The 11,209-nt window shown below is 39.4% G+C and overlaps 1 pseudogene; it reads right to left on the reverse strand.

Moving 5' to 3' along the window:
- Positions 1–1,880: 1,880 nt before the first annotated feature.
- Positions 1,881–7,941, reverse strand: LOC108992433 (annotated as a pseudogene).
- Between the last annotated feature and the right edge of the window lie 3,268 nt (positions 7,942–11,209).

Genomic DNA, 11,209 nt, shown 5'->3' on the forward strand with positions numbered 1-11,209 from the left:
ACCAAAAACGATATTATTCATTTTTTCAAGTTTTAACCAGGAGATAAGCCTCTATTAAACTAATAAAACTGGGAGATCAAACCATCACCTAATCGAAGCTTCAATAATTTCAGAGTAACTTACATTTGATTGACCAAAGCCTAATGTGTTGCTCGAATTAAGAAGCGATGGGGTGCTCGAGAAAGTGTTTACACCAAATCTTGGGGTAGAAGCACCAAGCATTCCTTGACCAAAGGGCAAACTCATACCCTGCCCAAAGGAAGTAGTTATATGTCCGAAAGTAGAGCCCGTCTACCCAATTGAAGGTTTAGAGGATTTGAATAATGGACATGACTGAGCATTACTACCAAATGCTGTATTTGTTGCCTCAGATGGTCCAGAACTGAAGAGGGGCGTAGATGAACCAAAAAGTGATGGGAATGAGCCAACACCAAATGTAGATGACATTGGTAATGATGTTGATCCAAAAAGGCCAGATGAAGTTAATGCACTGAAAGGTGAAGAACCGAATGTCACTACAAGAAAAAGCCGTTTATGCGGCCAAAACATATTGCGATGAGCAGCAATTGGACGGCAGAAGCCATTTATTACTGTAGCCGTGCTTTTGTCCTGGAGATGGAGAAAATCACCGCTAAAAATACTATTTTCGGTGACAATATGTCGCCGCAAATATAATCGCACATACAACCTCGTCGTATAGCACGCATGGGTCTTTGACAACGACGTTTTCGCTATATTTTTGACGATTTGTAACTGCCACAAAATGTTAGATTAAAATCCTTCGAAGTCCCCTTCTTTCTTTTTCCCCCTTGTTTATTTTCCTTCTCCTGCTTTTTTCTTTTCCCCCAAATCGATACTCCCTCTCTATCGTTTATGAGTTTGATGCCGCCCTTCCCAAGCCGTGCGTGCTTCCGTGCCGTCACCACCTCGCCGAGGAGGTGAGTGTCACAATCGTCTTACTGTTTCTTTCTCTATCTTCGTCTCTGTGTGTGCGCGTCTCTCTCTCTCTCCCTCTCCTTTATCTCTCTCTATCCGTTTCTCCCACTCCACGCTCTCTCCCCTTCTCTCCCGTAGAAGGAACATCAGGAGACAAGTTTTATTTCAATTTCAGAGGTAAAGAGGGGCAGAAAGATGGAGGATCAGGAAGAAGCAAAGCCAATAGTCAGAGTGGCAGCCATATCTGGGTCTTTTCATAAACGTTCCAACCACCGAGGCCTCATTCGTGCCGGTACTTCATTTCTCTCTCAACTCTCCTATAATTTATGTCCCAATCCTGCTATAATAGATCATGATACATACATGAAAATTTTCAATTTTTTTTTTCTAAAAGAAACAAAAATACTTTAATGTTTTTTTGGTTGATGAATGATATATTTATTGACTGTGTTTACATGGGTTCTACCCTAATCACCATAGAAGGACATTTAATTTCTGGTTGGATAAGATTTCTCTCTGATTCTTTTGTATAAAAATGGATTATTGGTATGGTGGGTTTTATTGTAGCAATCCAACTATGCGAGGACTCGATCGACAGCATGCAAATTTAGCACATAGAGATTGAGTAGCTACCAATGCTAAATACAGATCTTGAAGACAAGGGAACTTACCTGCCAGTGCTTGAAGCTTTTTGTCAGAAAATAAAAGAAGTTGATTGTGTTCTGTTTGCTTCGCTTGAGTACAATTTCTCCCTCTCTAGTACTGTCCTTTCTCTCATTCTCCAATTAATGTACTTTCAGGTTTGTTCAAGTTTGGTAAAGGCCTTGGGCCTGGGGGTTTGCTCCTTTCGGTCTAAGTTTGGAGATAACAAATACACTTGCTAAATTCGATAAAAATATAAGGTTGTGTTCTACCTAGTATAGAGAGGACTACCCAAACGAAAAGTGAAAAAAAAAAATGTTAATAAAAACAGAATCTTGAAGTGTTGCCTGCAAAATTTCTGTACAAAAATGAAGATTATGCATAAATATCTTGGGCATACCTCTTATCCATACCTCAACTTCACGTTATATGTGTTACATTTGTGGGAATGTATAAGAGTTTTACAATAAGTGAACTATTTGCCTTATCATAATATAGATGAAGGCTCTGTATTTATAAATAAGAACTCTATACAGAGATAACAATACACATATGAAATACAAATTTGAAATTGAAAAAGGCCTCATCACATTGTTAGCTCAACTTGGTGATATCATCATCTTGAATTTGAGTTGTTTTGTTTTCCTTTGGTAGCACCTCTGAAGAATGCTATTGACTGGGCATCTAGACCCCCAAATGCCTGGGTTGACAAGCCTGCTGCAATCATAACTATGGGAGGAAATGCTGGTGGGGAACGAGCACAGTATCATCTTCGTCAAGTTGGAGTTTTTCTTAATCTCCACTTTATTAATAAACCATTGCTTTGCATTAATGCATTCCAACCTCTTACAAAGTTTGATAAAGATGGCAACCTGATCAACGAGGAGATCAAAGAGAAGTTGAAGCAAGTTCTTCTAGCCAAGAACCAGAACTATTTCACCATGAAGGAGTTGGTTTCTCAGTCAAAGATTTTGAGTGATATATGCGATGGAATGGGCAAATGCCTTATTTTGAAAATAGAATGTGTAGTTTCTAATATTGAATTTGTCATAAAAAGTGGATCATCTCTTCATTTTGAATTTTGTGAGAATCCTGAACTTCAAGGTGCACATTCTACCCTGCAATGGTGTAAGAAGGTGCTTTCTTTTTGCTTTGGTGCTCCTGCTTTTTAGGATGTCGAGAACTTGATGAAGCTTGCAAAGCAACTTCCCCAAAAATGTGCCTCTGGTCCCTTGTGTAGTTCATTGATTGATGGGGTTAAATGGTTGGTCAACTTCAAAATTCTATTCAGAAACACAAGCTATGGCAAGAACAGTTGCTTCAGTTTTTCAATCATAAGTCGGAGGATCGATCTTGGTGTTTAATATTTAGAGCTTAAGGTGATCATTTGCAGGAGCTTGGAAATTCTGTTACTTTCAGTTGCACCAAACTTGATTTGGTCTCTCAATTTGATTTTGGTTAATTTTTATTCTGCTTGGATTTTTATAGATTTTTCTTGAAATATAAAATTAGTGCATGGCTTGGATTTTGATGAATATGGTTTTATGCTTTTATATATATATATATATATATATATATATATATATTTGGATAATTGTTCTTTGTGGTGAATTAGGATTCACAACAGATTTTTTTTTTTAAATGTTTAACTTTATTTGCAGCGAGTAATTATCGCCGAAAATAGTTATTTTAGGCCGTACTACTCGCTGGAAATAATTATTTCCGGAGAACTAATCAAGCTCCAAAACTGTTTATACCTCAGTTGAAACTATTATTTCCGATAGAATTTATTCGTGGCAAAAGATATTCCATGCGACGAAAATCAAAGTTCACCGCAATTGATCAACCCAGACTTGTTTTTCTCGACCAGTTTGCTGCGAACAAATCGAGGCCGAGTGAAATATATTGTGGCGATATATATGATTTTTGCGGTGAACTTACCTCTCTGCAAAAGGACAGATTTCTTGTTGTGTGTAGGAGTAGTTGAGCTTCCAAAATTCAAGCCGCCAATGCTAGGAGATTTTGGTGCGAACAGGTTGGAAGTCATTGAGGCATAGAAAAGACTCACAGATGATTGGCCAAATGTTGCAGGACTAAGAATTTGAATTTGTAGGAATTGAACTAAATCCTATCCCACCAGCAGGCTGAGTGGCAAGTAGCGGTTCACCTGAAATTGAAAGACTAATTTTTTTGTATACGTCAATTATTAACAAACACCATAAATATTTTAAATTTTGAGACATTTTCTAAAATACCTTTATCTCCCAATTGATAGTCCTCCCATCTCAGCTCCTCGTGGCTTTTATCTTCGTAGACAGGCATGGCTGATAGGGACTCTAACTTCGTATCATATAGGGTACCACTATCATCAACTTCAGTTGTTGGCATGTAAGGAGCTACTCTACTTCCCCCATGTTGAGTCCCTAAAGGTGCTTGCCCAAAGCCAGTGCTGCCAAATGATGGTGTTGTGGACTGGGCTCCTATACAAAGCTCATAAGGATAAAAAAAAATCCAGTAAATATATAAACAAAATATAACAAATAATGGTGCAAGACCCAATAGAAGTTCCTCATCAAACAAAAAAAGAAAATAGTTCCTACTCAAAATAAGAATGCGTATCAGGACGATAACAACATTACAAATCCTATAACCAGTTAATCACATGAATTAACTCACCAAATGGAGAGCTCTGGGCTCCAAAAGGAGTAGTTGTGGTACCAAATGGGGCGCTACCAAATGCAGAAGCCGATTGGCCAATCCCTGGAGAGGACTCAAAGCTCAAGGATGGGGTACTTGAAGCCCCAAAAGCAGGAGTGCTTGAGGTGCTGAACGCAGGAGTGCTTGATGTGCCAAAGGCAGGAATGCTTGAGGTGCCGAACGCAGGAGTGCTTGAGGTGCCGAACGCTGGAGTTCTTGAGGTACCAAACATAGGAGTGCTTGAGGAACCAAGTAAAGGGCTGCTTGATGCTCCAAATGCTCCACCTGATCCAAATACAGGAGCATTTGACACACCAAATGTAGTCTCTGTGTTACCAAATGCAGAGCTTGTTGTTGTACCAAAGGCTGGGGTACTTGTAGCACCAAAAGCAGGTGTGCTTGTAGCACCAATGGCAGGGTCGCTTGTAGCACCAAATGCAGGGGTGCTCGTAGCACCAAATGCAGGAGTGCTTGAGGTGCCGAACGCTGGAGTGCTTGAGGTACCAAACATAGGAGTGCTTGAGGAACAAAATAAAAGGCTGCTTGATGCTCCAAATGCTCCACCAGATCCAAATACAGGAGCATTTGACACACCAAATGCAGGCTTAGTGCTACCAAATGCAGGGCTTGTTGTTGTACCAAAGGTTGGGGTGCTCGTAGCACCAAAGGCAGGGGCACTCGTAGCATCAAATGCAGAGGTGCTAGTAGAACCAAATGCAGGGGCACTTGTAGCACCAAATGCAGGAGTGCTTGAGGTGTCGAACGCTGGAGTGCTTGAGGTACCAAACATAGAAGTGCTTGAGGAATCAAATAAAGGGCTGCTTGATGCTCCAAATGCTCCACCAGGTCCAAATACAGGAGCATTTGACACACCAAACGCAGGCTTAGTGCTACCAAATGCAGGGCTTGCTGTTGTACCAAAGGCTGGGGTGCTCGTAGCACCAAAGGCAGGGGCACTCGTAGCACCAAATGCAGGGGTGCTCGTAGAACCAAATGCAGGGGCACTTGTAGCACCAAATGCAGGAGTGCTTGAGGTACCAAACATAGGAGTGCTTGAGGAACCAAATAAAGGGCTACTTGATGCTCCAAATGCTCCACCAGATCCAAATACATGAGCATTTGACACACCAAACGCAGGCTTAGTGCTACTAAATGCAGGGCTTGCTGTTGTACCAAAGGCTGGGGTGCTCGTAGCACCAAAGGCAGGGGCACTCGTAGAACCAAATGCAGGGGCACTTGTAGCACCAAATGCAGGAGTGCTTGAGGTGCCGAAGGCTGGAGTGCTTGAGGTGCCGAAGGCTGGAGTGCTTGAGGAACCAAAAAAAGGGCTGCTTAATGCTCCAAAAGTAGCACCAAAAGTAGGCGTGCTTGTAGCACCAAAGGCAGGGGTTCTCGTAGCACCAAATGCAGGGGTACTTGTAGAACCAAATGCAAAAGTGCTTGTAGCACCAAAAGCAGGGGTGCTACTTGCACCGAACGTAGACTGACTAGTCGCACCAAATGGTGAGGAGGAACCAAATATGCTACTCCCAAATGCTGGTTGTGATTGTTGATTTGTGCTTCCAAAGGGACTTGCTGGAGTAGAAGTGGATCCAAACCCTCCAAAAGAAGCCTCTTGACCAAAGACATGATCCTATAGAGACAAAAGTGACATCAATTCTAGTAGAAGTTTACAATAAAAAAGGAAAATATATTATGTATATAATAGGGCATTTTAGAAGAAGCAAAGAAGAAATTACTCTACTTTAATGAAGTCTTCATCACCAATATTAGAGAATGGTCACTCAAGATAGACAGGAGGAAAAAACACCAATGAAAGATCACTAGTGCAAGGAAAAGGAATAAGCAAGCATCCATGTACTAAAAATTCAAGCAAATTACTACCTCGATCATTGTTTAGTAATTCATTCAATTTCGAAAGAAGAAACTAATTCCCCGCCAATGATGATGATGATTAAAAAAAAAAAAAAAGAAGCTGCAACGAGAATAAATACTCAATGTTGTAAATTTGTAAGTTTTATTGCATCATTTGTGATATTCCTTTGCCTCATGGATTCATGCCCTTGTCCTTTCCTATTGAATTCCAATGTAATTGCACATACAAGATAGAAACGCATCCAAATAATGTAATAAATACCATAAACTGATGAATAACTTGTCCACCAAGGAGAGAACATGTACAAGAGACATGATATTCCTTTAAAACAGTGTGAAATTTTCATGACTCCATTAACAAACTTATTCAAAAAATCAGTTAAAAGCTTTCCAGTATTATATCAACTACCTAGGAATATTAGTTAGAGGACATATTTTCACAAAGAAAAAAAATCATATTTACGCCACATACGCATGCCCAAAACTGGTTGTCTCATTATTCATATACCACACCAGGAGAATATTACAATGCTCACACATGGACCAGTACAAAACAGCTGTTAGAAATATCACCAAATGATGATGACGAACCACCAAAGGCAGGAGTTGAAGATGTTCCAAAAGCAGGCACTGTGCTCCCAAAAGCAGGGGATGATGAAGCACCGAAAGTGGTTGTCGAAGAGAAAGGTGAAGAAGATTGGGCTGCGCCGAACACTCCTGTTGAAGTACTCCAAAATAAGGAACCCCCAAGTTGTGAACCAAAAGGGGTTGGGCTACCAAAGGGTTTTGGAGCAAAACAATTGTTATTTGCATTGTTGTTGTTCTGCCCAAAGACTGATGGGGACCCAAATAGGCTATAGATGACTGCCCAACAGCTGTTACATTAACAAACACATTAATTTTTTTCCCTTCAAAAAGGAGCTCAAATAAAAACCTAAACATAGCCCAAGATGTGCAGATAAAAATGAGTAAAAAATCACTAAAATGTGAATAAATGGAAGTACAGCCCAGCCTCGTTTGTTTTGAAAAAACATCTCATCTAATTATTACAACTTTTCTAACTTCCAATACAAAATAAAATAAACAATTCAATTTTTTCAAATCTCAAAATAAAAATAATATTAAAAAATATACTCTAACAATATTTTATTCAACTTTTTCATTTTAATCTCATCTCATCTCATCTTATCTTCAAAAACAAATGAGGCAAGATAATAAACATGAATGTTTGATCCAAACTTTTTGTTTGCTCTATGATCGAATTTGAAAATTTAAACCATTTATGATACTCAATATACAAGAGCCTCCAATCAAATCCAAGTTCCCTAGCGAAAGAAAACAGATAAAACAAAGAATGCAATGTGTCCGTCAATAACCAGGGATTCAAAGGCCCATTATTCCATCTTTGCAAACTACTATTATACAACCAAGGTCGATACGTAATTGGAAAATTGAAAAATTTAATAAATCAACGTTAAGAACTTATCGACGACGGAAATCCGGAATTAGAAACCACTTCTATTTTCAGATTGAATAAAATCCGTTTTATTCTGATGAATCGGAAAAAGAAAACTTTGAATTAAACCTAGTACATTAAGCAGCAATCCGCGAACCCTAGTAGGAATACCAATATAAAGCCTAACACTACCGACAAGATTGACAGAGATGGAGAAAGAAAAGAGGGAACGTAGAATTATCGTACCGTCAAAAGCCGATCTGTGTGAGCAAGAGAGAGCAGCGAATTAAGGACGAAAGAGGAATGGTTTTTAATGTATGTTGCAGTGAGTTGAGGGTTCAGCCGCGTAGCCTAAAAAAAAAAGTTCCTTTTGGCCTTCGGGGACAAAGATTCGAGGACACAACTTCAAGCTACTTTATCGAAGACTTCATCGAAGATGAATTGCGCCGTAAGTTAGCTAGTTTACATGAAAAGGAAAGCATAATCGGGGCACCTCCATTATTTCAAATAGAGAGATGTAATTGTCAATCTAATTACAATTTTTTATGATGTGTAATTAATTAGGAAAAATAAAGAAAGAATAAACGGTATAGAAATCACACGGGCAGGAATTAGAAGAACACTCAACTCTCTACTTCGCTATTAAGTTTCCTTGCTGGTGAGGTCTCCTAGCTCTTGCTGAGGAGGAATTCCCTGCCCCTGGCAGGTTTAAGTCTCCTAGCTTCAACTGTGGAGGGTGGTGAATTAGCTATCAAACTTTGTCTTAACGTAACTATAATCTTGCATGGCTAAGGACTTCATCAAACAGTGGGATAAGTTCAGCCTCACAGAAGTAGATCCAACAGGAGTTGCTACTCGAGTTGAAGGATGATGAAGCAGTATCACGTAGGGGAGAACTCTGTCTTATTGGATTGGTGGTGGCAGATAAATCAATAAACGGAGATGCTTTTAAGAGCACGATGGTAAAGATCTGGAGGCCAACAAAGGCTGCGTATCTTCTGCTTCAATTCTGGAATTATAATACATGGCACTAGTGGCTGTCTGGAGTCTTCATTTGGTAATTTATTACATGGTGGTAAAACTCCCCAATATGGTGCATGGCTGCTTGCTTCTCTTATGCGATCAAAAGACAATTTAAAATCCGTTGTTAACTTGGATAAGGGCGGCAGAACTTCTTCTGAACATCAGGTTGTACAAGAGGAAGTGGACTGTCCAAAAGACCAATATGGAAAGAATCTCAATTCTGATAATGTCAACTTTCTGAAAAACCATGTATTGGAGAATTAGCATGGACAGCTAGAAAACTACCAATCAAAGCGAACAGAAGGTACTTTAGGCCAGCAGTACAATTTGGAACATGTGCCTGAAAAGGTGATCCATGATCCAGTCACAGATTCGTGATATCTATAAGGACCCTTTTCTTGAAAGTGTAAAGTCTGCTGAGGTGGAACAGGTGGTAGTCCAAAAGGAAGACCTCATTAATAGGGAGCAGGAGACGTATAAGGGGGAGATGGAGTTGAATGCTATAAAACACTCGAATTCTCCTGGGACTACTGTAACTGATGAATATGCTTCTAGTTGCCAGATAGAAGACCCCATAGGTAGCTCTAAATGGAAAAGCCAGTGATTGAGGGTGGTATGACTACTAGGAAGGTAGATAAAAAACGAGACACTCTAGTTGATCCTACTGACTTTCAAGAGGAACTTCTGCATGATGAGAGCAGGGATAAGAAAAAAAAGGCAAGAGAACTGAGGTCGTTGAAAATGATATGCAAATGGAAATGGCGGTTGCTACTTTGCAGTCTTGCCAACAGCCATGAATCTCATAAGTAGAATTGTCGAGGGCTTGGGAACCCTCGGACAATTAACTTTCTTAACCTCCTAGTTAAGGATAAGAACCCAAATATGATCTTTCTCATGGAGGCAAAATGTTCAAAAGTATGAGTGGAAGAGGTTAGGGAATTTTTAAAATTTGATGCTTGTTTGGTGGTAGAAAGCAGAGGTAGTAGTGGTGGTTTTGCACTAATGTGGAAGAATCATGCTAAAGTAGTTATTTATAACTACCTGTGATGGCATATCAATGCTCATGTTACAAATGATCAAATGGCATAAACCTGGCTCTTCACAGGCTTTTATGGCCATCCTGAAACTCCTAAAAGAAATATGAGCTGGGAATTCCTAAAATCCCTTAAACCTATGGCCTCCACCCCATGGTTTTGCTGTGGTGACTTTAATGAAATAACCTATCAAAGTGAGAAGGTGGGAGGTGGTCCTAGGCCTTACAAACAAATGGAGATTTTTAGAAATGCCCTTGAATGGTGCTCCTTAAAATTGATTCTAACAAGAGGATCAAGATATACTTGGGCTAATAATAGAAGAGGTCAAAACTTTGCAAAAGAAAAGCTGGACTGAGCTCTAGCCAATCCAGCATGGATGCACTTGTTTCAGGAAGCCTGTTGCACTGTGGAACCTGCTGTGAAATCAAACTACTCACCTTTAATTATCATTTTAGGTTATAAAAGATTTCAAGGCATCTTTAAGACTAAATGCTTTAGATTTGAAGTTGCTTGGTCCTTAAAGGATGGCTATGCTAAGACCATAAAGGAAGCCTGGGGGAAGGTTGCTGTTGGAGAGGATTCTGTAACCATTATGAATAGAAATTTGTTCAACTACAGTTTAGCTCTGAAGAAGTAGAATGTGAGAGCAAACATAAAAATTCCTGGTGATATCAATCAGAAAATGAAAAGGCTGAGTGAGTTACAGGAAGAAGGAAGAGGAGATCATCAAGAGGCTGTTTTCAACTTGCAAACTGAAATTGAAAAAATTCTAGCTGAGGAGGATCTTAAATGGAAACAAAGGATAAAACAACATTGGTAACAAATGGGTGACAGAAACACTAAATTTTACAATCTACATGCCACTAAAAGAAGGAATATTAATAGAATCTCTCAAGTCTTGGACAACAAAAATGTGTTGGTGACTGAAAAGCAACTTATTGGGTCAACATTCTCTAACTATTTCTTTGAACTTTTCTCCACCTCTCATCCATTTGGCATTGAAGAATGTCTCATGGATACACCCAATAAAGTGACACCTGAGATGAATGAGATTCTCCTAAAGGAGTTCACTAAAGGAGAGGTCAGAATGGCAGTGTTTTAGATGAAAGGTTTGGGCTCACTTGGCCCTGATGGTTTTCTAGCTTTATTTTATTAATCCAATTGGGAACTACTTAACAAAGATGTATGCAGTTTTGCACTCAAAATCCTGAACAAAGGAAGGTCCTTGGAGGGTGTCAATGATTCTTTCATCACCCTGATTCCAAAGGTAAAAGATCCCATGAAAGTTTCAAATTTTAGACCAATTAGCTTATGTAATGTGATCTACAAAATTGTTGCAAAAGTGATATCAAATAGGCTAAAGGTTGTACTTCCTTATGTCATTTCTATGAATCAAAGTGCTTTTATACCAGGTAGGGCCATCATTGATAACATCTTGGTGGCTTATGAAACTCTTCACTCAATGTCAACTAGAATGCAAGGAAAATCAGGTTTTATGGCTTTCAAACTTCAGTCTCTTATTCAATTCTTATCAATGGTGAATCTC

The sequence above is a fragment of the Juglans regia genome, chromosome 2, assembly GCF_001411555.2.
Source record: "Juglans regia cultivar Chandler chromosome 2, Walnut 2.0, whole genome shotgun sequence".
NCBI classification, from domain to species: domain Eukaryota; kingdom Viridiplantae; phylum Streptophyta; class Magnoliopsida; order Fagales; family Juglandaceae; genus Juglans; species Juglans regia.